This window comes from Sinohyriopsis cumingii, unplaced genomic scaffold, assembly GCF_028554795.1.
Source record: "Sinohyriopsis cumingii isolate HCF-2022 unplaced genomic scaffold, ASM2855479v2 utg000547l, whole genome shotgun sequence".
Lineage (NCBI taxonomy): Eukaryota > Metazoa > Mollusca > Bivalvia > Unionida > Unionidae > Sinohyriopsis > Sinohyriopsis cumingii.
The window spans coordinates 99,089-123,367 of record NW_028315907.1 but is presented as its reverse complement, the minus strand read 5'-3'; the positions used below and the strand labels follow the sequence as shown (position 1 = coordinate 123,367).

General features: G+C 39.3%; 11 non-coding genes across 11 annotated transcripts; all 11 read left to right on the top strand.

The window, feature by feature from the left end:
• The first annotated feature begins 7,239 nt into the window (after nucleotides 1-7,239).
• On the top strand, nucleotides 7,240-7,403 carry LOC149773892 (U1 spliceosomal RNA). The gene has a single exon (XR_016417120.1). It is a non-coding gene; the product is annotated as a U1 spliceosomal RNA (small nuclear RNA).
• A 1,453-nt stretch (nucleotides 7,404-8,856) lies between these two features.
• On the top strand, nucleotides 8,857-9,020 carry LOC149773891 (U1 spliceosomal RNA). Its single transcript, XR_016417118.1, has one exon. It is a non-coding gene; the product is annotated as a U1 spliceosomal RNA (small nuclear RNA).
• Nucleotides 9,021-10,491: 1,471 nt separating this feature from the next.
• Nucleotides 10,492-10,655, top strand: LOC149773890 (U1 spliceosomal RNA). Its single transcript, XR_016417117.1, has one exon. It is a non-coding gene; the product is annotated as a U1 spliceosomal RNA (small nuclear RNA).
• Nucleotides 10,656-12,142: 1,487 nt separating this feature from the next.
• LOC149773889 (U1 spliceosomal RNA) lies at nucleotides 12,143-12,306 on the top strand. Its single transcript, XR_016417116.1, has one exon. It is a non-coding gene; the product is annotated as a U1 spliceosomal RNA (small nuclear RNA).
• Nucleotides 12,307-13,793: 1,487 nt separating this feature from the next.
• On the top strand, nucleotides 13,794-13,957 carry LOC149773888 (U1 spliceosomal RNA). The gene has a single exon (XR_016417115.1). It is a non-coding gene; the product is annotated as a U1 spliceosomal RNA (small nuclear RNA).
• A 1,473-nt stretch (nucleotides 13,958-15,430) lies between these two features.
• Nucleotides 15,431-15,594, top strand: LOC149773887 (U1 spliceosomal RNA). The gene has a single exon (XR_016417114.1). It is a non-coding gene; the product is annotated as a U1 spliceosomal RNA (small nuclear RNA).
• A 1,479-nt stretch (nucleotides 15,595-17,073) lies between these two features.
• On the top strand, nucleotides 17,074-17,237 carry LOC149773886 (U1 spliceosomal RNA). Its single transcript, XR_016417263.1, has one exon. It is a non-coding gene; the product is annotated as a U1 spliceosomal RNA (small nuclear RNA).
• Nucleotides 17,238-18,728: 1,491 nt separating this feature from the next.
• LOC149773885 (U1 spliceosomal RNA) lies at nucleotides 18,729-18,892 on the top strand. Its single transcript, XR_016417261.1, has one exon. It is a non-coding gene; the product is annotated as a U1 spliceosomal RNA (small nuclear RNA).
• Nucleotides 18,893-20,365: 1,473 nt separating this feature from the next.
• LOC149773884 (U1 spliceosomal RNA) lies at nucleotides 20,366-20,529 on the top strand. Its single transcript, XR_016417260.1, has one exon. It is a non-coding gene; the product is annotated as a U1 spliceosomal RNA (small nuclear RNA).
• Nucleotides 20,530-22,024: 1,495 nt separating this feature from the next.
• On the top strand, nucleotides 22,025-22,188 carry LOC149773883 (U1 spliceosomal RNA). Its single transcript, XR_016417259.1, has one exon. It is a non-coding gene; the product is annotated as a U1 spliceosomal RNA (small nuclear RNA).
• Nucleotides 22,189-23,683: 1,495 nt separating this feature from the next.
• LOC149773882 (U1 spliceosomal RNA) lies at nucleotides 23,684-23,847 on the top strand. The gene has a single exon (XR_016417258.1). It is a non-coding gene; the product is annotated as a U1 spliceosomal RNA (small nuclear RNA).
• Nucleotides 23,848-24,279: the final 432 nt, after the last annotated feature.

Below are 24,279 nucleotides of genomic sequence, written 5' to 3'. Positions count from 1 at the left end.
AAAGAAATGCATTTAAATACATAGAATCACAAAAATAGTAGATTCGTTACTTATTGAATTATTTCCAATAGCAAACGAATAAATAAATTAAAATCATTACTAATCTAGATCCAGATATATATACGATAAAACATTTGAAAATGTATCCTCACAACAAAAATAGTTTCCTACTCTCTTTGCAATCCAGTACAAGTATTTCTTTCCTTATATTTTGAGTGAGTTCTCTATTGAATCTTATATATAATATCCTTTATCTTAATGAAATACTTGGTAGATAGTCTGATCATATTTAACCATGCCTCAAATTCTAAACGTTCTGATATATCATTTAAACCACCAAGTAGTATAATCAGTATAACATCATCGATCTGATCACAGAAATCACGGTAAATCACTGGAGGCATATACAAAAATAGACTTTCCATCAAGTGGTTTCTGTCGTCTGAGGTTAAGGCACAATTCATCGAAATGTGCAAAATACGGTCATGACTCATTTTGCCACATAGGGGACACAGTCCAGGTCTTGCTTGCATTCCTCCAATACGAATTAATGTCCCATATTCCATTTTTCTGCTTGAGTCAGTGTAAGCTATTTTCCATAGATGATGCATTTTTAATCCTGGATTAATTTTTAAAAATCTACCAAATCCCTCTGATGGATTTCTGATACTCATTTCATGTTTTCTCTCCTCTAATATCTGTATTCTTGTCCCAATTAAGTTTTTCCATGTTATTTTGTCTGGAAATTTTCCAGTGAAAATAAAGTCGTTGAGATAGTCTTCTAAATCATACTTTTTTAGTACAGTATTTACATCATATATAAAAGAGTTGTAGCTATGTTGGGGGTCAAAAATAAAATTTCCAACAGCCCAGAGGAAAACCTTTTTAGCCGTTAAATTTGCTGATGTTCTACACATGCGACCAAGGAATACGAGTTTTTGCTTATCTATGCGAGCTTCCATTGATATCATCCCCAAGCACGATGTCGTAGATCCAGTAGGCGATCTTTGAGGGAAACCTTGTACTCTCCGGGCGAAATATCGTTGTATTTTCTCCATTGATTCAATGCCCTGATATGACATATTAAACCAGAGTTCTGAGCCATACAAAGCAGATGGCAATATAACTCTTTCCCAGACTTTCACAGAGACTATAGGATTCATTCCATTTGCATTTAATCCAGTTGAGTATAGTGAGTTTGTTACACGTTTAGCTTTATCGTAGGAATAGATTATACGATCATTAGTTTTCATTGATTGCGAAAAGGTAACTCCTGCATATTTCACTTTTTTTGCTCTAGGAATATTCTGTGATCCCAGAGTAATTCCATTTGATGAGTACACTTCCTTTCTTTTACTAAATATCATCCAATTACTCTTGTTAGAGTTATATTTCAATTTCCACTTCTGTGCATACTGATAAGCTGTATTCACGAGTATTTGCAATCCATTCAGCGTAGAGCTTAGTAGAGTAGTGTCGTCTGCCAAAAGCATGCCAGGTATGTTCATCTGATTCACTGTTATCCCGCAATTAGTCATTACTAGCTCATTCAATAGGTCATTTATGTACACGAGAAATAAAAAAGCCGACATTACACGCCCTTGACCAACGCCTCTCCGTAATGGAAATGTGTTAGATATACATCCTCTACACGCTACACAGGCACTTGACTGTGTGTAGGAATGGGCGATTATTCTCCATATTTTTGCATTAATTCCTAATATTTTTAGTTTTTTTAATAGTCCACAATGCCACAGTCTATCGAATGCCTTTTCGTTATCCAGAAAAACAGCATATACATTAGAGTTATGATTATTAAAGTACATCAAACATTCTTGAAGAGTAAAATCAGCGGAGATAGATCCAGCCTCCTTACGAAATCCAAATTGATAAGGATGTGGAAAGCTTATTTTGTCTAAATACTTTTGAATTCTAGTCATCAATATTTTTTCAAACAATTTTCCCAGACAAGATGTCAATGTTATACCACGATAATTCACTGGATCCTTTTTATCTTTACCATTTTGTTTGTATATCGGTATAATCATCCCACATCTATATACTTTAGGCAAATACTCATACTGGATCATGTAATTAAAAAGGGCAGTTAAATGTCTGATTAAATATTTTCCACCATACTTTAAGTGTTCATTCGATATGCAATCAATGCCTGGTGATTTTTTTGTTTTTAGAGACTTGATATGCTGCAACACTTCTTCCTCTGTAATATTATTACATTTTATGTTATCATTCTCTAGTTTGCTTTCTTCGTACATATTCTTCATTTTGACACAATCATTATGTTCCTCATCTGTTGTACCACTTAATTCAGAAAAATATAGTTTCCATAGATTGACACATTCATCCAAAGTATTAGATTCTACTCCTCGAAATGCAATATTACCAATGTCCGATTTATCTTTTCTATTTTCCCGTATGACTGCATAGAATTCGTCTATTCCCATTTCTGCACTCTTTTCTATCTCTTCAAATATACACTCTTTATATACCTTTTTCTCTTGCCTATGTTTCTTTCTAAACTTTCTTTTCGCGTCCTTGTATCTTCTTTTGATGCTACACTCTGTGCTTCTATTTATTCTTGCTTTGATCCATTCTCCGCGCGCTTTTCTCATATTCTGATGTAAATTTTCAAGCCCACTTTTCTTCCAATATGGTTTCAAGTGCGATTTGAATTCGGACTTTGGAATATATCGGTCTGATGCAGTTATTACACTCTTAGTTATCAATTCATTATACTTCTCTATATCTTCTACCTTTTTACACTCATAGGTGAAATTCAAGAATGCACTAACATCAGATTTATACATGCTCATTTCTAATGGATTTGCCAAGTTCCATTTCATTCTTGGAGATACACATGTCTTTTTAGTTTCCTTCAGTATATCTTTTGCAAGTGCCGCTGTAATAGGTAGGTGATCCGATATTGAGAAATCGATTTTGTCATTTACTATGTGTCTTTTTACAGCACCTCTAGTTATTTCAGGTATTAATATATAATCAAGTGTGGACGTTCGTGACATGTCTTTTGATCTATACGTGATGTAATGTTCATGTGGTTTTATCACCAGCGTAGCAACTATGTTTCTCTGTTCTATTCTTTTTTTGAGAGCAAGATCTCTTCTTGATGGATTTTTACACACAAGATCTGCATTCATGTCGCCCGTAATTATGCATATATTTTCAGCAGAATACCTATCATACACATCAAAAACATTTTCACAAAATTTGTCATATGCATCATCAGTTCTAGTTGTCGAGGGAAAGTAGGTTGCAATCAAAATTATAGGTTCCAAGTCTCTCACTAAGATTTTCACCGCCATAATATTTGGGAACTCATTTTGTAAGGTGCTTGCTTTGCATAGTGATGATCTATAAAATACGGCAACCCCGCCACTACCTCTATAGCATTGTTGTATCTCTTCAGTAGGTAGCGCAACTACTTTGAAATCATCATGTAATTTATCTAAATACGTTAGATTCTTTGTACAAAGCCAATGTTCAGTGATAACAAATATATCTGTGTCTGGTAACAATTCAATTAATTTCTGCGTGCTAGACATTATACCACGTACATTCCATGTTGAAATAATGATCATAATTATAATTAAGAAGCAATTACTAGTCATATGGTTATGCTCATTAGGAATATATTTTGTAATTCTCATGCGTTTCATCAAGTAAGTAGCCTTCTCTCCATTTTCTGTTTGTTATCCATTCCCTACATTTTATTCCAGAACTCCAAAATGATTCATTATTCATCATCAGTTCAAAATCTTTATCCAGTACATTTAGTCGAAATGTATATATATTTGATCCATCCCAATGGGGTCGTTCCTTTATGAGGCGGACGAATGTTACTGTCACACCTTCCTCCTTGCACTGAGTTGCAATAGCTGTCCTTACTACATCTATATTTTTTCTCGATTTGACATTTGATAGCAGAATGCGTCATATTTTGTTTCTTACAACTGGTTCAAACACATCCGGTTCTATATTCCTTTGATTGGGTCTGGTAATAATTGTCTCAATATGTCTATATGATGTATCTTCCTTTTTTTGTCTCTCCTCGTCATTCGGAATCATTCTTTGATCATTTGGTGATTTGTTGTGCCCTATTTGATCTTTATTTATGTTTTCATTTATATTTATGTTAGCTCTATCTTCATATCTTAATTTCTTTTGCTGATTGTAGGTTGATGTACTTGCATTGTGAGATGTTATTTCTGTGCGCTGATTATGATTCACATTTTCCGTTATGTTAGTCCGATCATTCCGTGAAAGTGGCGGGAAATCTTTCAATGTAAACATAGCGGGACCATTGCTAGGCAAATTTACTGGAAGAGCTCTAGCAGGCTCTTTATGTATTTCTTTTTGTCCATGTACTACATTTTCTTGATCAATAGATGGAGAGATAACATGTCTACTCTCCTTGTATGCTGATAGTTCATGATTTCCATGATTTTCTTTCATTTGCAAGTCTACGTTTCTATCACTTCCTTTGTTAGACTGATTGAATAAAAGTTTGTGTCTTGTACAAATTGTGTCTAACTTTCCCTCAATACAGTTAATCTTTTTCATGATCACATCTAGATGTTGATGTACATGAGAAGATAATTCTTTAATCTCATTTTCCCGGGTTGCCATTGATGACATCTGGAAATACATTCCTCTATTATCATTGATTAGTTTTTCTTCCTTTAATTTCAGTTGTTCTATATGAGAGTTCGCCTCTTTGAGTTTCTTTGTAGTTTCCACTAAGTCTGACTTTAAGTTTAGGATCTCATTTTCTGTCCGTGTGATAATATCACCCAACTGGTTTTCCAATCTGGAGAATTTTTCTTCAAACTTATCATTCATTATCGCTATCTGCGCAAATATTGTGCTCATTCTATCAGCATCTTCATCAGTTCTTTGTAAGGCGCTATCATTGACCGGAGCTTTCGGACTTTGTGATATACAATCACTGCGAATTGAGTTTATACGCTGGGATGATCTTGTTTCAGAATTATGTTTCAATGCCCATTTAGATATACATGCTTTCATGTCACTGTAATTATTTTCTCCTTCAATGAAATGGAATATAATATAAATATCTTCCGATAACTTATCCTCCACAGGAGCACTATTTGTTCGAGGTAAACGTTCTACTAATCGACCATCAGGACAATCATATCTCTTCCTTTTTGCTAGATCAAAGAGAGCTTGCCTAGAATCCCTGAGACCTTTGACATCAAGTGTTGATTTCAATCTTTTTTTGAAGGCACTTCTATTAAGAGTTCCAAATTTGGTTTTGATTTGCATGTATATGCCTTCATTAATTTCGTCTACATCTGAATCTTGTTCTGCTTGCGATGTCTGTGAGACAAATAGAGCATCATCATTGGTATCATCTTTGGTATCAGCATCAGTGACATTTTCAATGTTTCTCAGATTTCCCTTCGGTTACCCCATATTATCCATCTTTGATAAGTTTAATTCAGGCCTTGAATTGGTGTTGTCCTCATTTTCATTATCTAACATGTCTTGAGCAACATCAAAACTATTTTGAGACTTTCTCTCAATGTCCACATCATCTATAATATCCTGCTGAGAGAGCATTTTTGTTCTTTTCTAATGAAAATCTCCCAAAACATTCAAGTATTTATTTATTTATTTATTTTGTTTTTATTTATTGTTGGTAGTATATTTTCATTTCAGCCATATTGTCAACTTTTATCTAACTTTCTCATGCAATATAGATTCTGAAAGAGCTCACACTCTTTAGATGAACATGAGTTAGCAGTTATCAAGAGAGCCTATACCAAGTCATGTGTTTAGCCCAGATTAGCTCTTACTTGCACTCACTAAATCCATTAAGGCTTAAACAAACCAAATATAGAACTGAACTATAAGTGAGCAATAAGTGAGTTATAATTGTCCGTACTCCTGGTACTCCTGGTACAAATGGGTTCAATGAATATATGACTAAGAAATATTAAAAACACAAAATTAATACTTGAAAGAAAACTTCCAAAAATAGTAATTACACCACAATACAACTGATCACTTCAAGAATATATCCACAACATGTATCAATGAATACAATCACATTTTACCATCCAATTTGATGAAAAACTGGGAGCTCCAAAACACATGACTTGAACCCATGACGGTCCGCCAACACCCAACAGCGATCCAGCATATTTGTGAGAGAAAGAAAGAAAGAAAGAGAAATAAATGGAAACATGCTTACTGGATTCGACGAAAATCAAGTTTTATTTTCACAGAACTTCTCTGCAGTAGAGAGAGAGAGAGAGAGAGAGAGAGAGAGAAAAACAATATCTTCAAATAACAGGAACAACTTCGTTAATACAGCAAGCTTGTTGTCCTTATCAAAAGCAGTGACAGCTTCATCATAAGTCTCATTGTAGAGATCATCTGCATCACCAGTTACTTATGTATCAGCAGCACTTTCAACAATCCAAAGCTTCTAGACTCGGAGTACGGCGAAGCGTAGCTGGCCAATCAGTGGCACAAAGATTTCAAATTTAATAAAACAGAGGAAACAAATAGTAGTATTCCTTTGACCTGACAAGTCGATTTGCAGTGGTTCATAGCAAAAGAGGTTGATGCACTGCAACCTCAAATTTATACCTGCATTTTTCATTTATGACACCAAGCGATCTTGCCAGTGCAAACACAATCCCTTTCCCTACGCAACAGTTCGGGAAAGCATTGTGTACTAAACAGCTGGATGTGATTGACCATAGTTCTTGCTAGACGACTATTGCTATTTCACTGTCAACTTGCTGTGAAGTAACTATGGGAGGTCAATGGCTGATATCAGTTTCAAGAACAAGACAAGCCCGAAACGCGGAATTGAAAAATGTATCCATATATTTAATTAAAAAACCATAATAACTGAAAAATACGCACCGTTGCCTCAAGTTAAGAAATTTGCCAGGGGCCAATATACGAAACTATCCCCTGCCGTCCGAGCAAACCTATATAGCATATATCCACCGTAAAAGAAACTGAAATTGCAAATAAAGGACTATTTGAAGACATTTCAGTTACTTTTGTAATGTTGAAACATAAGCTATAAAGTTATTCGGAATACTAAGACATCAGCAGTACCATGGCCCTGAATCGTTTTAATTTATTTTCATTACTTAGAGGCACACTTCCTACTCCAGACACAAATGTCAGTTGATAAACGTCAGTAAACGTCAAGAAATCATACTTACCTGGACCAGGGAGTACCGTGATCAGCTAGGCGGTTTCCCCAGGATGAGGCCTTTCCATTGCACTTCGGTTGGGCTGAAACCTGCGATCACCCCAAATGTGGGTGACTCGGGGTCGTTATTTATTAGTGTGGGGGTCTGCGTTCGCGCTAACCCCTGATAATTCAATTAAAAATAACCAATAATCTCAAGCTTATGACAAAATTAGTCTGGATGTCTCTGATTAGCACGTGCCAATCGATAATGTTATTATTTCTTACAGTGCTCTTTCAAGGGGTGGGTACCCCGGGTGGTCTAAATAGCCCACCATTACGGATCGCGGCCATCTCACCTGTCTGCGTGTGTTTGAGTTTCGGATTTGGCCCATGTGGTTATCAGAGAAAGCTTGCCAGTATGTTATCATGGGTCGGGAGTTCTTTCCGTTCATTTTTCTTCTCCCGGGTTCTTCCTCCACCATTTATATTGCCTGCCATGCATAGCCTATCTTGTGCTGAAAAATGGCATTAAACCCTACAACAAACAACTTTCAAAGAGCCATCTCACAACGAACGTGTGAAATATCTTTGAGTAACAGCGATCCAGCATATTTGTGAGAGAAAGAAAGAAAGAAAGAGAAATAAATGGAAACATGCTTACTGGATTCGACGAAAATCAAGTTTTATTTTCACAGAACTTCTCTGCAGTAGAGAGAGAGAGAGAGAGAGAGAAACAATATCTTCAAATAACTGAAACAACTTCGTTAATACAGCAAGCTTGTTGTCCTTATCAAAAGCAGTGACAGCTTCATCATAAGTCTCATTGTAGAGATCATCTGCATCACCAGTTACTTCTGTATCAGCAGCACTTTCAACAATCCAAAGCTTCTAGACTCGGAGTACGGCGAAGCGTAGCTGGCCAATCAGTGGCACAAAGATTTCAAATTTAATAAAACAGAGGAAACAAATAGTAGTATTCCTTTGACCTGACAAGTCGATTTGCAGTGGTTCATAGCAAAAGAGGTTGATGCACTGCAACCTCAAATTTATACCTGCATTTTTCATTTATGACACCAAGCGATCTTGCCAGTGCAAACACAATCCCTTTCCTTACGTTACAGTTCGGGAAAGCATTGTGTACTAAACAGCTGGATGTGATTGACCATAGTTCTTGCTAGACGACTATTGCTATTTCACTGTCAACTTGCTGTGAAGTAACTATGGGAGGTCAATGGCTGATATCAGTTTCAAGAACAAGACAAGCCCGAAACGCGGAATTGAAAAATGTATCCATATATTTAATTAAAAAACCATAATAGCTGAAAAATACGCACCGTTGCCTCAAGTTAAGAAATTTGCCAGGGGCCAATATACGAAACTATCCCCTGCCGTCCGAGCAAACCTATATAGCATATATCCACCGTAAAAGAAACTGAAATTGCAAATAAAGGACTATTTGAAGACATTTCAGTTACTTTTCTAATGTTGAAACGTAAGCTATAAAGTTATTCGGAATACTAAGACATCAGCAGTACCATGGCCCTGAATCGTTTTAATTTAGTTTCATTACTTAGAGGCACACTTCCTACTCCAGACACAAACGTCAGTTGATAAACGTCAGTAAACGTCAAGAAATCATACTTACCTGGACCAGGGAGTACCGTGATCAGCTAGGCGGTTTCCCCAGGATGAGGCCTTTCCATTGCACTTCGGTTGGGCTGAAACCTGCGATCACCCCAAATGTGGGTGACTCGGGGTCGTTATTTATTAGTGTGGGGGTCTGCGTTCGCGCTAACCCCTGATAATTCAATTAAAAATAACCAATAATCTCAAGCTTATGACAAAATTAGTCTGGATGTCTCTGATTAGCACGTGCCAATCGATAATGTTATTATTTCTTACACTGCTCTTTCAAGGGGTGGGTACCCCGGGTGGTCTAAATAGCCCACCATTACGGATCGCGGCCATCTCACCTGTCTGCGTGTGTTTGAGTTTCGGATTTGGCCCATGTGGTTATCAGAGAAAGCTTGCCAGTATGTTATCATGGGTCGGGAGTTCTTTCCGTTCAGTTTTCTTCTCCCGGGTTCTTCCTCCACCATTTATATTGCCTGCCATGCATAGCCTATCTTGTGCTGAAAAATGGCATTAAACCCTACAACAAACAACTTTCAAAGAGCCATCTCACAACGAACGTGTGAAATATCTTTGAGTAACAGCGATCCAGCATATTTGTGAGAGAAAGAAAGAAAGAAAGAGAAATAAATGGAAACATGCTTACTGGATTCGACGAAAATCAAGTTTTATTTTCACAGAACTTCTCTGCAGTAGAGAGAGAGAGAGAGAGAGAGAGAGAGAGAGAGAGAGAGAAACAATATCTTCAAATAACAGAAACAACTTCGTTAATACAGCAAGCTTGTTGTCCTTATCAAAAGCAGTGACAGCTTCATCATAAGTCTCATTGTAGAGATCATCTGCATCACCAGTTACTTCTGTATCAGCAGCACTTTCAACAATCCAAAGCTTCTAGACTCGGAGTACGGCGAAGCGTAGCTGGCCAATCAGTGGCACAAAGATTTCAAATTTAATAAAACAGAGGAAACAAATAGTAGTATTCCTTTGACCTGACAAGTCGATTTGCAGTGGTTCATAGCAAAAGAGGTTGATGCACTGCAACCTCAAATTTATACCTGCATTTTTCATTTATGACACCAAGCGATCTTGCCAGTGCAAACACAATCCCTTTCCCTACGTAACAGTTCGGGAAAGCATTGTGTACTAAACAGCTGGATGTGATTGACCATATTTCTTGCTAGACGACTATTGCTATTTCACTGTCAACTTGCTGTGAAGTAACTATGGGAGGTCAATGGCTGATATCAGTTTCAAGAACAAGACAAGCCCGAAACGCGGAATTGAAAAATGTATCCATATATTTAATTAAAAAACCATAATAGCTGAAAAATACGCACCGTTGCCTCAAGTTAAGAAATTTGCCAGGGGCCAATATACGAAACTATCCCCTGCCGTCCGAGCAAACCTATATAGCATATATCCACCGTAAAAGAAACTGAAATTGCAAATAAAGGACTATTTGAAGACATTTCAGTTACTTTTGTAATGTTGAAACATAAGCTATAAAGTTATTCGGAATACTAAGACATCAGCAGTACCATGGCCCTGAATCGTTTTAATTTATTTTCATTACTTAGAGGCACACTTCCTACTCCAGACACAAATGTCAGTTGATAAACGTCAGTAAACGTCAAGAAATCATACTTACCTGGACCAGGGAGTACCGTGATCAGCTAGGCGGTTTCCCCAGGATGAGGCCTTTCCATTGCACTTCGGTTGGGCTGAAACCTGCGATCACCCCAAATGTGGGTGACTCGGGGTCGTTATTTATTAGTGTGGGGGTCTGCGTTCGCGCTAACCCCTGATAATTCAATTAAAAATAACCAATAATCTCAAGCTTATGACAAAATTAGTCTGGATGTCTCTGATTAGCACGTGCCAATCGATAATGTTATTATTTCTTACACTGCTCTTTCAAGGGGTGGGTACCCCGGGTGGTCTAAATAGCCCACCATTACGGATCGCGGCCATCTCACCTGTCTGCGTGTGTTTGAGTTTCGGATTTGGCCCATGTGGTTATCAGAGAAAGCTTGCCAGTATGTTATCATGGGTCGGGAGTTCTTTCCGTTCAGTTTTCTTCTCCCGGGTTCTTCCTCCACCATTTATATTGCCTGCCATGCATAGCCTATCTTGTGCTGAAAAATGGCATTAAACCCTACAACAAACAACTTTCAAAGAGCCATCTCACAACGAACGTGTGAAATATCTTTGAGTAACAGCGATCCAGCATATTTGTGAGAGAAAGAAAGAAAGAAAGAGAAATAAATGGAAACATGCTTACTGGATTCGACGAAAATCAAGTTTTATTTTCACAGAACTTCTCTGCAGTAGAGAGAGAGAGAGAGAGAGAGAGAGAGAGAGAGAGAGAGAGAGAGAGAGAGAGAGAAACAATATCTTCAAATAACAGGAACAACTTCGTTAATACAGCAAGCTTGTTGTCCTTATCAAAAGCAGTGACAGCTTCATCATAAGTCTCATTGTAGAGATCATCTGCATCACCAGTTACTTCTGTATCAGCAGCACTTTCAACAATCCAAAGCTTCTAGACTCGGAGTTCGGCGAAGCGTAGCTGGCCAATCAGTGGCACAAAGATTTCAAATTTAATAAAACAGAGGAAACAAATAGTAGTATTCCTTTGACCTGACAAGTCGATTTGCAGTGGTTCATAGCAAAAGAGGTTGATGCACTGCAACCTCAAATTTATACCTGCATTTTTCATTTATGACACCAAGCGATCTTGCCAGTGCAAACACAATCCCTTTCCCTACGCAACAGTTCGGGAAAGCATTGTGTACTAAACAGCTGGATGTGATTGACCATAGTTCTTGCTAGACGACTATTGCTATTTCACTGTCAACTTGCTGTGAAGTAACTATGGGAGGTCAATGGCTGATATCAGTTTCAAGAACAAGACAAGCCCGAAACGCGGAATTGAAAAATGTATCCATATATTTAATTAAAAAACCATAATAGCTGAAAAATACGCACCGTTGCCTCAAGTTAAGAAATTTGCCAGGGGCCAATATACGAAACTATCCCCTGCCGTCCGAGCAAACCTATATAGCATATATCCACCGTAAAAGAAACTGAAATTGCAAATAAAGGACTATTTGAAGACATTTCAGTTACTTTTGTAATGTTGAAACATAAGCTATAAAGTTATTCGGAATACTAAGACATCAGCAGTACCATGGCCCTGAATCGTTTTAATTTATTTTCATTACTTAGAGGCACACTTCCTACTCCAGACACAAATGTCAGTTGATAAACGTCAGTAAACGTCAAGAAATCATACTTACCTGGACCAGGGAGTACCGTGATCAGCTAGGCGGTTTCCCCAGGATGAGGCCTTTCCATTGCACTTCGGTTGGGCTGAAACCTGCGATCACCCCAAATGTGGGTGACTCGGGGTCGTTATTTATTAGTGTGGGGGTCTGCGTTCGCGCTAACCCCTGATAATTCAATTAAAAATAACCAATAATCTCAAGCTTATGACAAAATTAGTCTGGATGTCTCTGATTAGCACGTGCCAATCGATAATGTTATTATTTCTTACACTGCTCTTTCAAGGGGTGGGTACCCCGGGTGGTCTAAATAGCCCACCATTACGGATCGCGGCCATCTCACCTGTCTGCGTGTGTTTGAGTTTCGGATTTGGCCCATGTGGTTATCAGAGAAAGCTTGCCAGTATGTTATCATGGGTCGGGAGTTCTTTCCGTTCAGTTTTCTTCTCCCGGGTTCTTCCTCCACCATTTATATTGCCTGCCATGCATAGCCTATCTTGTGCTGAAAAATGGCATTAAACCCTACAACAAACAACTTTCAAAGAGCCATCTCACAACGAACGTGTGAAATATCTTTGAGTAACAGCGATCCAGCATATTTGTGAGAGAAAGAAAGAAAGAAAGAGAAATAAATGGAAACATGCTTACTGGATTCGACGAAAATCAAGTTTTATTTTCACAGAACTTCTCTGCAGTAGAGAGAGAGAGAGAGAGAGAGAGAGAGAGAGAGAGAGAGAGAGAGAGAGAGAGAGAAACAATATCTTCAAATAACAGGAACAACTTCGTTAATACAGCAAGCTTGTTGTCCTTATCAAAAGCAGTGACAGCTTCATCATAAGTCTCATTGTAGAGATCATCTGCATCACCAGTTACTTCTGTATCAGCAGCACTTTCAACAATCCAAAGCTTCTAGACTCGGAGTACGGCGAAGCGTAGCTGGCCAATCAGTGGCACAAAGATTTCAAATTTAATAAAACAGAGGAAACAAATAGTAGTATTCCTTTGACCTGACAAGTCGATTTGCAGTGGTTCATAGCAAAAGAGGTTGATGCACTGCAACCTCAAATTTATACCTGCATTTTTCATTTATGACACCAAGCGATCTTGCCAGTGCAAACACAATCCCTTTCCCTACGCAACAGTTCGGGAAAGCATTGTGTACTAAACAGCTGGATGTGATTGACCATAGTTCTTGCTAGACGACTATTGCTATTTCACTGTCAACTTGCTGTGAAGTAACTATGGGAGGTCAATGGCTGATATCAGTTTCAAGAACAAGACAAGCCCGAAACGCGGAATTGAAAAATGTATCCATATATTTAATTAAAAAACCATAATAGCTGAAAAATACGCACCGTTGCCTCAAGTTAAGAAATTTGCCAGGGGCCAATATACGAAACTATCCCCTGCCGTCCGAGCAAACCTATATAGCATATATCCACCGTAAAAGAAACTGAAATTGCAAATAAAGGACTATTTGAAGACATTTCAGTTACTTTTGTAATGTTGAAACATAAGCTATAAAGTTATTCGGAATACTAAGACATCAGCAGTACCATGGCCCTGAATCGTTTTAATTTATTTTCATTACTTAGAGGCACACTTCCTACTCCAGACACAAATGTCAGTTGATAAACGTCAGTAAACGTCAAGAAATCATACTTACCTGGACCAGGGAGTACCGTGATCAGCTAGGCGGTTTCCCCAGGATGAGGCCTTTCCATTGCACTTCGGTTGGGCTGAAACCTGCGATCACCCCAAATGTGGGTGACTCGGGGTCGTTATTTATTAGTGTGGGGGTCTGCGTTCGCGCTAACCCCTGATAATTCAATTAAAATTAACCAATAATCTCAAGCTTATGACAAAATTAGTCTGGATGTCTCTGATTAGCACGTGCCAATCGATAATGTTATTATTTCTTACACTGCTCTTTCAAGGGGTGGGTACCCCGGGTGGTCTAAATAGCCCACCATTACGGATCGCGGCCATCTCACCTGTCTGCGTGTGTTTGAGTTTCGGATTTGGCCCATGTGGTTATCAGAGAAAGCTTGCCAGTATGTTATCATGGGTCGGGAGTTCTTTCCGTTCAGTTTTCTTCTCCCGGGTTCTTCCTCCACCATTTATATTGCCTGCCATGCATAGCCTATCTTGTGCTGAAAAATGGCATTAAACGCTACAACAAACAACTTTCAAAGAGCCATCTCACAACGAACGTGTGAAATATATTTGAGTAACAGCGATCCAGCATATTTGTGAGAGAAAGAAAGAAAGAAAGAGAAATAAATGGAAACATGCTTACTGGATTCGACGAAAATCAAGTTTTATTTTCACAGAACTTCTCTGCAGTAGAGAGAGAGAGAGAGAGAGAGAGAGAGAGAGAGAGAGAGAGAAACAATATCTTCAAATAACAGAAACAACTTCGTTAATACAGCAAGCTTGTTGTCCTTATCAAAAGCAGTGACAGCTTCATCATAAGTCTCATTGTAGAGATCATCTGCATCACCAGTTACTTCTGTATCAGCAGCACTTTCAACAATCCAAAGCTTCTAGACTCGGAGTACTGCGAAGCGTAGCTGGCCAATCAGTGGCACAAAGATTTCAAATTTAATAAAACAGAGGAAACAAATAGTAGTATTCCTTTGACCTGACAAGTCGATTTGCAGTGGTTCATAGCAAAAGAGGTTGATGCACTGCAACCTCAAATTTATACCTGCATTTTTCATTTATGACACCAAGCGATCTTGCCAGTGCAAACACAATCCCTTTCCCTACGTAACAGTTCGGGAAAGCATTGTGTACTAAACAGCTGGATGTGATTGACCATAGTTCTTGCTAGACGACTATTGCTATTTCACTGTCAACTTGCTGTGAAGTAACTATGGGAGGTCAATGGCTGATATCAGTTTCAAGAACAAGACAAGCCCGAAACGCGGAATTGAAAAATGTATCCATATATTTAATTAAAAAACCATAATAGCTGAAAAATACGCACCGTTGCCTCAAGTTAAGAAATTTGCCAGGGGCCAATATACGAAACTATCCCCTGCCGTCCGAGCAAACCTATATAGCATATATCCACCGTAAAAGAAACTGAAATTGCAAATAAAGGACTATTTGAAGACATTTCAGTTACTTTTGTAATGTTGAAACATAAGCTATAAAGTTATTCGGAATACTAAGACATCAGCAGTACCATGGCCCTGAATCGTTTTAATTTATTTTCATTACTTAGAGGCACACTTCCTACTCCAGACACAAATGTCAGTTGATAAACGTCAGTAAACGTCAAGAAATCATACTTACCTGGACCAGGGAGTACCGTGATCAGCTAGGCGGTTTCCCCAGGATGAGGCCTTTCCATTGCACTTCGGTTGGGCTGAAACCTGCGATCACCCCAAATGTGGGTGACTCGGGGTCGTTATTTATTAGTGTGGGGGTCTGCGTTCGCGCTAACCCCTGATAATTCAATTAAAAATAACCAATAATCTCAAGCTTATGACAAAATTAGTCTGGATGTCTCTGATTAGCACGTGCCAATCGATAATGTTATTATTTCTTACACTGCTCTTTCAAGGGGTGGGTACCCCGGGTGGTCTAAATAGCCCACCATTACGGATCGCGGCCATCTCACCTGTCTGCGTGTGTTTGAGTTTCGGATTTGGCCCATGTGGTTATCAGAGAAAGCTTGCCAGTATGTTATCATGGGTCGGGAGTTCTTTCCGTTCATTTTTCTTCTCCCGGGTTCTTCCTCCACCATTTATATTGCCTGCCATGCATAGCCTATCTTGTGCTGAAAAATGGCATTAAACCCTACAACAAACAACTTTCAAAGAGCCATCTCACAACGAACGTATGAAATATCTTTGAGTAACAGCGATCCAGCATATTTGTGAGAGAAAGAAAGAAAGAAAGAGAAATAAATGGAAACATGCTTACTGGATTCGACGAAAATCAAGTTTTATTTTCACAGAACTTCTCTGCAGTAGAGAGAGAGAGAGAGAGAGAGAGAGAGAGAGAGAGAGAGAGAGAGAGAAACAATATCTTCAAATAACAGGAACAACTTCGTTAATACAGCAAGCTTGTTGTCCTTATCAAAAGCAGTGACAGCTTCATCATAAGTCTCATTGTAGAGATCATCTGCATCACCAGTTACTTCTGTATCAGCAGCACTTTCAACAATCCAAAGCTTCTAGACTCGGAGTTCGGCGAAGCGTAGCTGGCCAATCAGTGGCACAAAGATTTCAAATTTAATAAAACAGAGGAAACAAATAGTAGTATTCCTTTGACCTGACAAGTCGATTTGCAGTGGTTCATAGCAAAAGAGGTTGATGCACTGCAACCTCAAATTTATACCTGCATTTTTCATTTATGACACCAAGCGATCTTGCCAGTGCAAACACAATCCCTTTCCCTACGCAACAGTTCGGGAAAGCATTGTGTACTAAACAGCTGGATGTGATTGACCATAGTTCTTGCTAGACGACTATTGCTATTTCACTGTCAACTTGCTGTGAAGTAACTATGGGAGGTCAATGGCTGATATCAGTTTCAAGAACAAGACAAGCCCGAAACGCGGAATTGAAAAATGTATCCATATATTTAATTAAAAAACCATAATAGCTGAAAAATACGCACCGTTGCCTCAAGTTAAGAAATTTGCCAGGGGCCAATATACGAAACTATCCCCTGCCGTCCGAGCAAACCTATATAGCATATATCCACCGTAAAAGAAACTGAAATTGCAAATAAAGGACTATTTGAAGACATTTCAGTTACTTTTGTAATGTTGAAACATAAGCTATAAAGTTATTCGGAATACTAAGACATCAGCAGTACCATGGCCCTGAATCGTTTTAATTTATTTTCATTACTTAGAGGCACACTTCCTACTCCAGACACAAATGTCAGTTGATAAACGTCAGTAAACGTCAAGAAATCATACTTACCTGGACCAGGGAGTACCGTGATCAGCTAGGCGGTTTCCCCAGGATGAGGCCTTTCCATTGCACTTCGGTTGGGCTGAAACCTGCGATCACCCCAAATGTGGGTGACTCGGGGTCGTTATTTATTAGTGTGGGGGTCTGCGTTCGCGCTAACCCCTGATAATTCAATTAAAAATAACCAATAATCTCAAGCTTATGACAAAATTAGTCTGGATGTCTCTGATTAGCACGTGCCAATCGATAATGTTATTATTTCTTACACTGCTCTTTCAAGGGGTGGGTACCCCGGGTGGTCTAAATAGCCCACCATTACGGATCGCGGCCATCTCACCTGTCTGCGTGTGTTTGAGTTTCGGATTTGGCCCATGTGGTTATCAGAGAAAGCTTGCCAGTATGTTATCATGGGTCGGGAGTTCTTTCCGTTCAGTTTTCTTCTCCCGGGTTCTTCCTCCACCATTTATATTGCCTGCCATGCATAGCCTATCTTGTGCTGAAAAATGGCATTAAACCCTACAACAAACAACTTTCAAAGAGCCATCTCACAACGAACGTGTGAAATATCTTTGAGTAACAGCGATCCAGCATATTTGTGAGAGAAAGAAAGAAAGAAAGAGAAATAAATGGAAACATGCTTACTGGATTCGACGAAAATCAAGTTTTATTTTCACAGAACTTCTCTGCAGTAGAGAGAGAGAGAGAGAGAGAGAGAGAGAGAGAGAGAGAGAGAGAGAGAGAGAGAGAGAGAAACAATATCTTCAAATAACAGGAACAACTTCGTTAATACAGCAAGCTTGTTGTCCTTATCAAAAGCAGTGACAGCTTCATCATAAGTCTCATTGTAGAGATCATCTGCATCACCAGTTACTTCTGTATCAGCAGCACTTTCAACAATCCAAAGCTTCTAGACTCGGAGTACGGCGAAGCGTAGCTGGCCAATCAGTGGCACAAAGATTTCAAATTTAATAAAACAGAGGAAACAAATAGTAGTATTCCTTTGACCTGACAAGTCGATTTGCAGTGGTTCATAGCAAAAGAGGTTGATGCACTGCAACCTCAAATTTATACCTGCATTTTTCATTTATGACACCAAGCGATCTTGCCAGTGCAAACACAATCCCTTTCCCTACGCAACAGTTCGGGAAAGCATTGTGTACTAAACAGCTGGATGTGATTGACCATAGTTCTTGCTAGACGACTATTGCTATTTCACTGTCAACTTGCTGTGAAGTAACTATGGGAGGTCAATGGCTGATATCAGTTTCAAGAACAAGACAAGCCCGAAACGCGGAATTGAAAAATGTATCCATATATTTAATTAAAAAACCATAATAGCTGAAAAATACGCACCGTTGCCTCAAGTTAAGAAATTTGCCAGGGGCCAATATACGAAACTATCCCCTGCCGTCCGAGCAAACCTATATAGCATATATCCACCGTAAAAGAAACTGAAATTGCAAATAAAGGACTATTTGAAGACATTTCAGTTACTTTTGTAATGTTGAAACATAAGCTATAAAGTTATTCGGAATACTAAGACATCAGCAGTACCATGGCCCTGAATCGTTTTAATTTATTTTCATTACTTAGAGGCACACTTCCTACTCCAGACACAAATGTCAGTTGATAAACGTCAGTAAACGTCAAGAAATCATACTTACCTGGACCAGGGAGTACCGTGATCAGCTAGGCGGTTTCCCCAGGATGAGGCCTTTCCATTGCACTTCGGTTGGGCTGAAACCTGCGATCACCCCAAATGTGGGTGACTCGGGGTCGTTATTTATTAGTGTGGGGGTCTGCGTTCGCGCTAACCCCTGATAATTCAATTAAAATTAACCAATAATCTCAAGCTTATGACAAAATTAGTCTGGATGTCTCTGATTAGCACGTGCCAATCGATAATGTTATTATTTCTTACACTGCTCTTTCAAGGGGTGGGTACCCCGGGTGGTCTAAATAGCCCACCATTACGGATCGCGGCCATCTCACCTGTCTGCGTGTGTTTGAGTTTCGGATTTGGCCCATGTGGTTATCAGAGAAAGCTTGCCAGTATGTTATCATGGGTCGGGAGTTCTTTCCGTTCAGTTTTCTTCTCCCGGGTTCTTCCTCCACCATTTATATTGCCTGCCATGCATAGCCTATCTTGTGCTGAAAAATGGCATTAAACCCTACAACAAACAACTTTCAAAGAGCCATCTCACAACGAACGTGTGAAATATATTTGAGTAACAGCGATCCAGCATATTTGTGAGAGAAAGAAAGAAAGAAAGAGAAATAAATGGAAACATGCTTACTGGATTCGACGAAAATCAAGTTTTATTTTCACAGAACTTCTCTGCAGTAGAGAGAGAGAGAGAGAGAGAGAGAGAGAGAGAGAGAGAGAGAAACAATATCTTCAAATAACAGAAACAACTTCGTTAATACAGCAAGCTTGTTGTCCTTATCAAAAGCAGTGACAGCTTCATCATAAGTCTCATTGTAGAGATCATCTGCATCACCAGTTACTTCTGTATCAGCAGCACTTTCAACAATCCAAAGCTTCTAGACTCGGAGTACTGCGAAGCGTAGCTGGCCAATCAGTGGCACAAAGATTTCAAATTTAATAAAACAGAGGAAACAAATAGTAGTATTCCTTTGACCTGACAAGTCGATTTGCAGTGGTTCATAGCAAAAGAGGTTGATGCACTGCAACCTCAAATTTATACCTGCATTTTTCATTTATGACACCAAGCGATCTTGCCAGTGCAAACACAATCCCTTTCCCTACGTAACAGTTCGGGAAAGCATTGTGTACTAAACAGCTGGATGTGATTGACCATAGTTCTTGCTAGACGACTATTGCTATTTCACTGTCAACTTGCTGTGAAGTAACTATGGGAGGTCAATGGCTGATATCAGTTTCAAGAACAAGACAAGCCCGAAACGCGGAATTGAAAAATGTATCCATATATTTAATTAAAAAACCATAATAGCTGAAAAATACGCACCGTTGCCTCAAGTTAAGAAATTTGCCAGGGGCCAATATACGAAACTATCCCCTGCCGTCCGAGCAAACCTATATAGCATATATCCACCGTAAAAGAAACTGAAATTGCAAATAAAGGACTATTTGAAGACATTTCAGTTACTTTTGTAATGTTGAAACATAAGCTATAAAGTTATTCGGAATACTAAGACATCAGCAGTACCATGGCCCTGAATCGTTTTAATTTATTTTCATTACTTAGAGGCACACTTCCTACTCCAGACACAAATGTCAGTTGATAAACGTCAGTAAACGTCAAGAAATCATACTTACCTGGACCAGGGAGTACCGTGATCAGCTAGGCGGTTTCCCCAGGATGAGGCCTTTCCATTGCACTTCGGTTGGGCTGAAACCTGCGATCACCCCAAATGTGGGTGACTCGGGGTCGTTATTTATTAGTGTGGGGGTCTGCGTTCGCGCTAACCCCTGATAATTCAATTAAAAATAACCAATAATCTCAAGCTTATGACAAAATTAGTCTGGATGTCTCTGATTAGCACGTGCCAATCGATAATGTTATTATTTCTTACACTGCTCTTTCAAGGGGTGGGTACCCCGGGTGGTCTAAATAGCCCACCATTACGGATCGCGGCCATCTCACCTGTCTGCGTGTGTTTGAGTTTCGGATTTGGCCCATGTGGTTATCAGAGAAAGCTTGCCAGTATGTTATCATGGGTCGGGAGTTCTTTCCGTTCATTTTTCTTCTCCCGGGTTCTTCCTCCACCATTTATATTGCCTGCCATGCATAGCCTATCTTGTGCTGAAAAATGGCATTAAACCCTACAACAAACAACTTTCAAAGAGCCATCTCACAACGAACGTGTGAAATATCTTTGAGTAACAGCGATCCAGCATATTTGTGAGAGAAAGAAAGAAAGAAAGAGAAATAAATGGAAACATGCTTACTGGATTCGACGAAAATCAAGTTTTATTTTCACAGAACTTCTCTGCAGTAGAGAGAGAGAGAGAGAGAGAGAGAGAGAGAGAGAGAGAGAGAGAGAGAGAGAGAGAGAGAGAGAAACAATATCTTCAAATAACAGGAACAACTTCGTTAATACAGCAAGCTTGTTGTCCTTATCAAAAGCAGTGACAGCTTCATCATAAGTCTCATTGTAGAGATCATCTGCATCACCAGTTACTTCTGTATCAGCAGCACTTTCAACAATCCAAAGCTTCTAGACTCGGAGTACGGCGAAGCGTAGCTGGCCAATCAGTGGCACAAAGATTTCAAATTTAATAAAACAGAGGAAACAAATAGTAGTATTCCTTTGACCTGACAAGTCGATTTGCAGTGGTTCATAGCAAAAGAGGTTGATGCACTGCAACCTCAAATTTATACCTGCATTTTTCATTTATGACACCAAGCGATCTTGCCAGTGCAAACACAATCCCTTTCCCTACGCAACAGTTCGGGAAAGCATTGTGTACTAAACAGCTGGATGTGATTGACCATAGTTCTTGCTAGACGACTATTGCTATTTCACTGTCAACTTGCTGTGAAGTAACTATGGGAGGTCAATGGCTGATATCAGTTTCAAGAACAAGACAAGCCCGAAACGCGGAATTGAAAAATGTATCCATATATTTAATTAAAAAACCATAATAGCTGAAAAATACGCACCGTTGCCTCAAGTTAAGAAATTTGCCAGGGGCCAATATACGAAACTATCCCCTGCCGTCCGAGCAAACCTATATAGCATATATCCACCGTAAAAGAAACTGAAATTGCAAATAAAGGACTATTTGAAGACATTTCAGTTACTTTTGTAATGTTGAAACATAAGCTATAAAGTTATTCGGAATACTAAGACATCAGCAGTACCATGGCCCTGAATCGTTTTAATTTATTTTCATTACTTAGAGGCACACTTCCTACTCCAGACACAAATGTCAGTTGATAAACGTCAGTAAACGTCAAGAAATCATACTTACCTGGACCAGGGAGTACCGTGATCAGCTAGGCGGTTTCCCCAGGATGAGGCCTTTCCATTGCACTTCGGTTGGGCTGAAACCTGCGATCACCCCAAATGTGGGTGACTCGGGGTCGTTATTTATTAGTGTGGGGGTCTGCGTTCGCGCTAACCCCTGATAATTCAATTAAAATTAACCAATAATCTCAAGCTTATGACAAAATTAGTCTGGATGTCTCTGATTAGCACGTGCCAATCGATAATGTTATTATTTCTTACACTGCTCTTTCAAGGGGTGGGTACCCCGGGTGGTCTAAATAGCCCACCATTACGGATCGCGGCCATCTCACCTGTCTGCGTGTGTTTGAGTTTCGGATTTGGCCCATGTGGTTATCAGAGAAAGCTTGCCAGTATGTTATCATGGGTCGGGAGTTCTTTCCGTTCAGTTTTCTTCTCCCGGGTTCTTCCTCCACCATTTATATTGCCTGCCATGCATAGCCTATCTTGTGCTGAAAAATGGCATTAAACCCTACAACAAACAACTTTCAAAGAGCCATCTCACAACGAACGTGTGAAATATCTTTGAGTAACAGCGATCCAGCATATTTGTGAGAGAAAGAAAGAAAGAAAGAGAAATAAATGGAAACATGCTTACTGGATTCGACGAAAATCAAGTTTTATTTTCACAGAACTTCTCTGCAGTAGAGAGAGAGAGAGAGAGAGAGAGAGAGAGAGAGAGAGAGAGAGAGAGAGAGAGAGAGAGAGAGAAACAATATCTTCAAATAACAGGAACAACTTCGTTAATACAGCAAGCTTGTTGTCCTTATCAAAAGCAGTGACAGCTTCATCATAAGTCTCATTGTAGAGATCATCTGCATCACCAGTTACTTCTGTATCAGCAGCACTTTCAACAATCCAAAGCTTCTAGACTCGGAGTACGGCGAAGCGTAGCTGGCCAATCAGTGGCACAAAGATTTCAAATTTAATAAAACAGAGGAAACAAATAGTAGTATTCCTTTGACCTGACAAGTCGATTTGCAGTGGTTCATAGCAAAAGAGGTTGATGCACTGCAACCTCAAATTTATACCTGCATTTTTCATTTATGACACCAAGCGATCTTGCCAGTGCAAACACAATCCCTTTCCCTACGCAACAGTTCGGGAAAGCATTGTGTACTAAACAGCTGGATGTGATTGACCATAGTTCTTGCTAGACGACTATTGCTATTTCACTGTCAACTTGCTGTGAAGTAACTATGGGAGGTCAATGGCTGATATCAGTTTCAAGAACAAGACAAGCCCGAAACGCGGAATTGAAAAATGTATCCATATATTTAATTAAAAAACCATAATAGCTGAAAAATACGCACCGTTGCCTCAAGTTAAGAAATTTGCCAGGGGCCAATATACGAAACTATCCCCTGCCGTCCGAGCAAACCTATATAGCATATATCCACCGTAAAAGAAACTGAAATTGCAAATAAAGGACTATTTGAAGACATTTCAGTTACTTTTGTAATGTTGAAACATAAGCTATAAAGTTATTCGGAATACTAAGACATCAGCAGTACCATGGCCCTGAATCGTTTTAATTTATTTTCATTACTTAGAGGCACACTTCCTACTCCAGACACAAATGTCAGTTGATAAACGTCAGTAAACGTCAAGAAATCATACTTACCTGGACCAGGGAGTACCGTGATCAGCTAGGCGGTTTCCCCAGGATGAGGCCTTTCCATTGCACTTCGGTTGGGCTGAAACCTGCGATCACCCCAAATGTGGGTGACTCGGGGTCGTTATTTATTAGTGTGGGGGTCTGCGTTCGCGCTAACCCCTGATAATTCAATTAAAATTAACCAATAATCTCAAGCTTATGACAAAATTAGTCTGGATGTCTCTGATTAGCACGTGCCAATCGATAATGTTATTATTTCTTACACTGCTCTTTCAAGGGGTGGGTACCCCGGGTGGTCTAAATAGCCCACCATTACGGATCGCGGCCATCTCACCTGTCTGCGTGTGTTTGAGTTTCGGATTTGGCCCATGTGGTTATCAGAGAAAGCTTGCCAGTATGTTATCATGGGTCGGGAGTTCTTTCCGTTCAGTTTTCTTCTCCCGGGTTCTTCCTCCACCATTTATATTGCCTGCCATGCATAGCCTATCTTGTGCTGAAAAATGGCATTAAACCCTACAACAAACAACTTTCAAAGAGCCATCTCACAACGAACGTGTGAAATATCTTTGAGTAACAGCGATCCAGCATATTTGT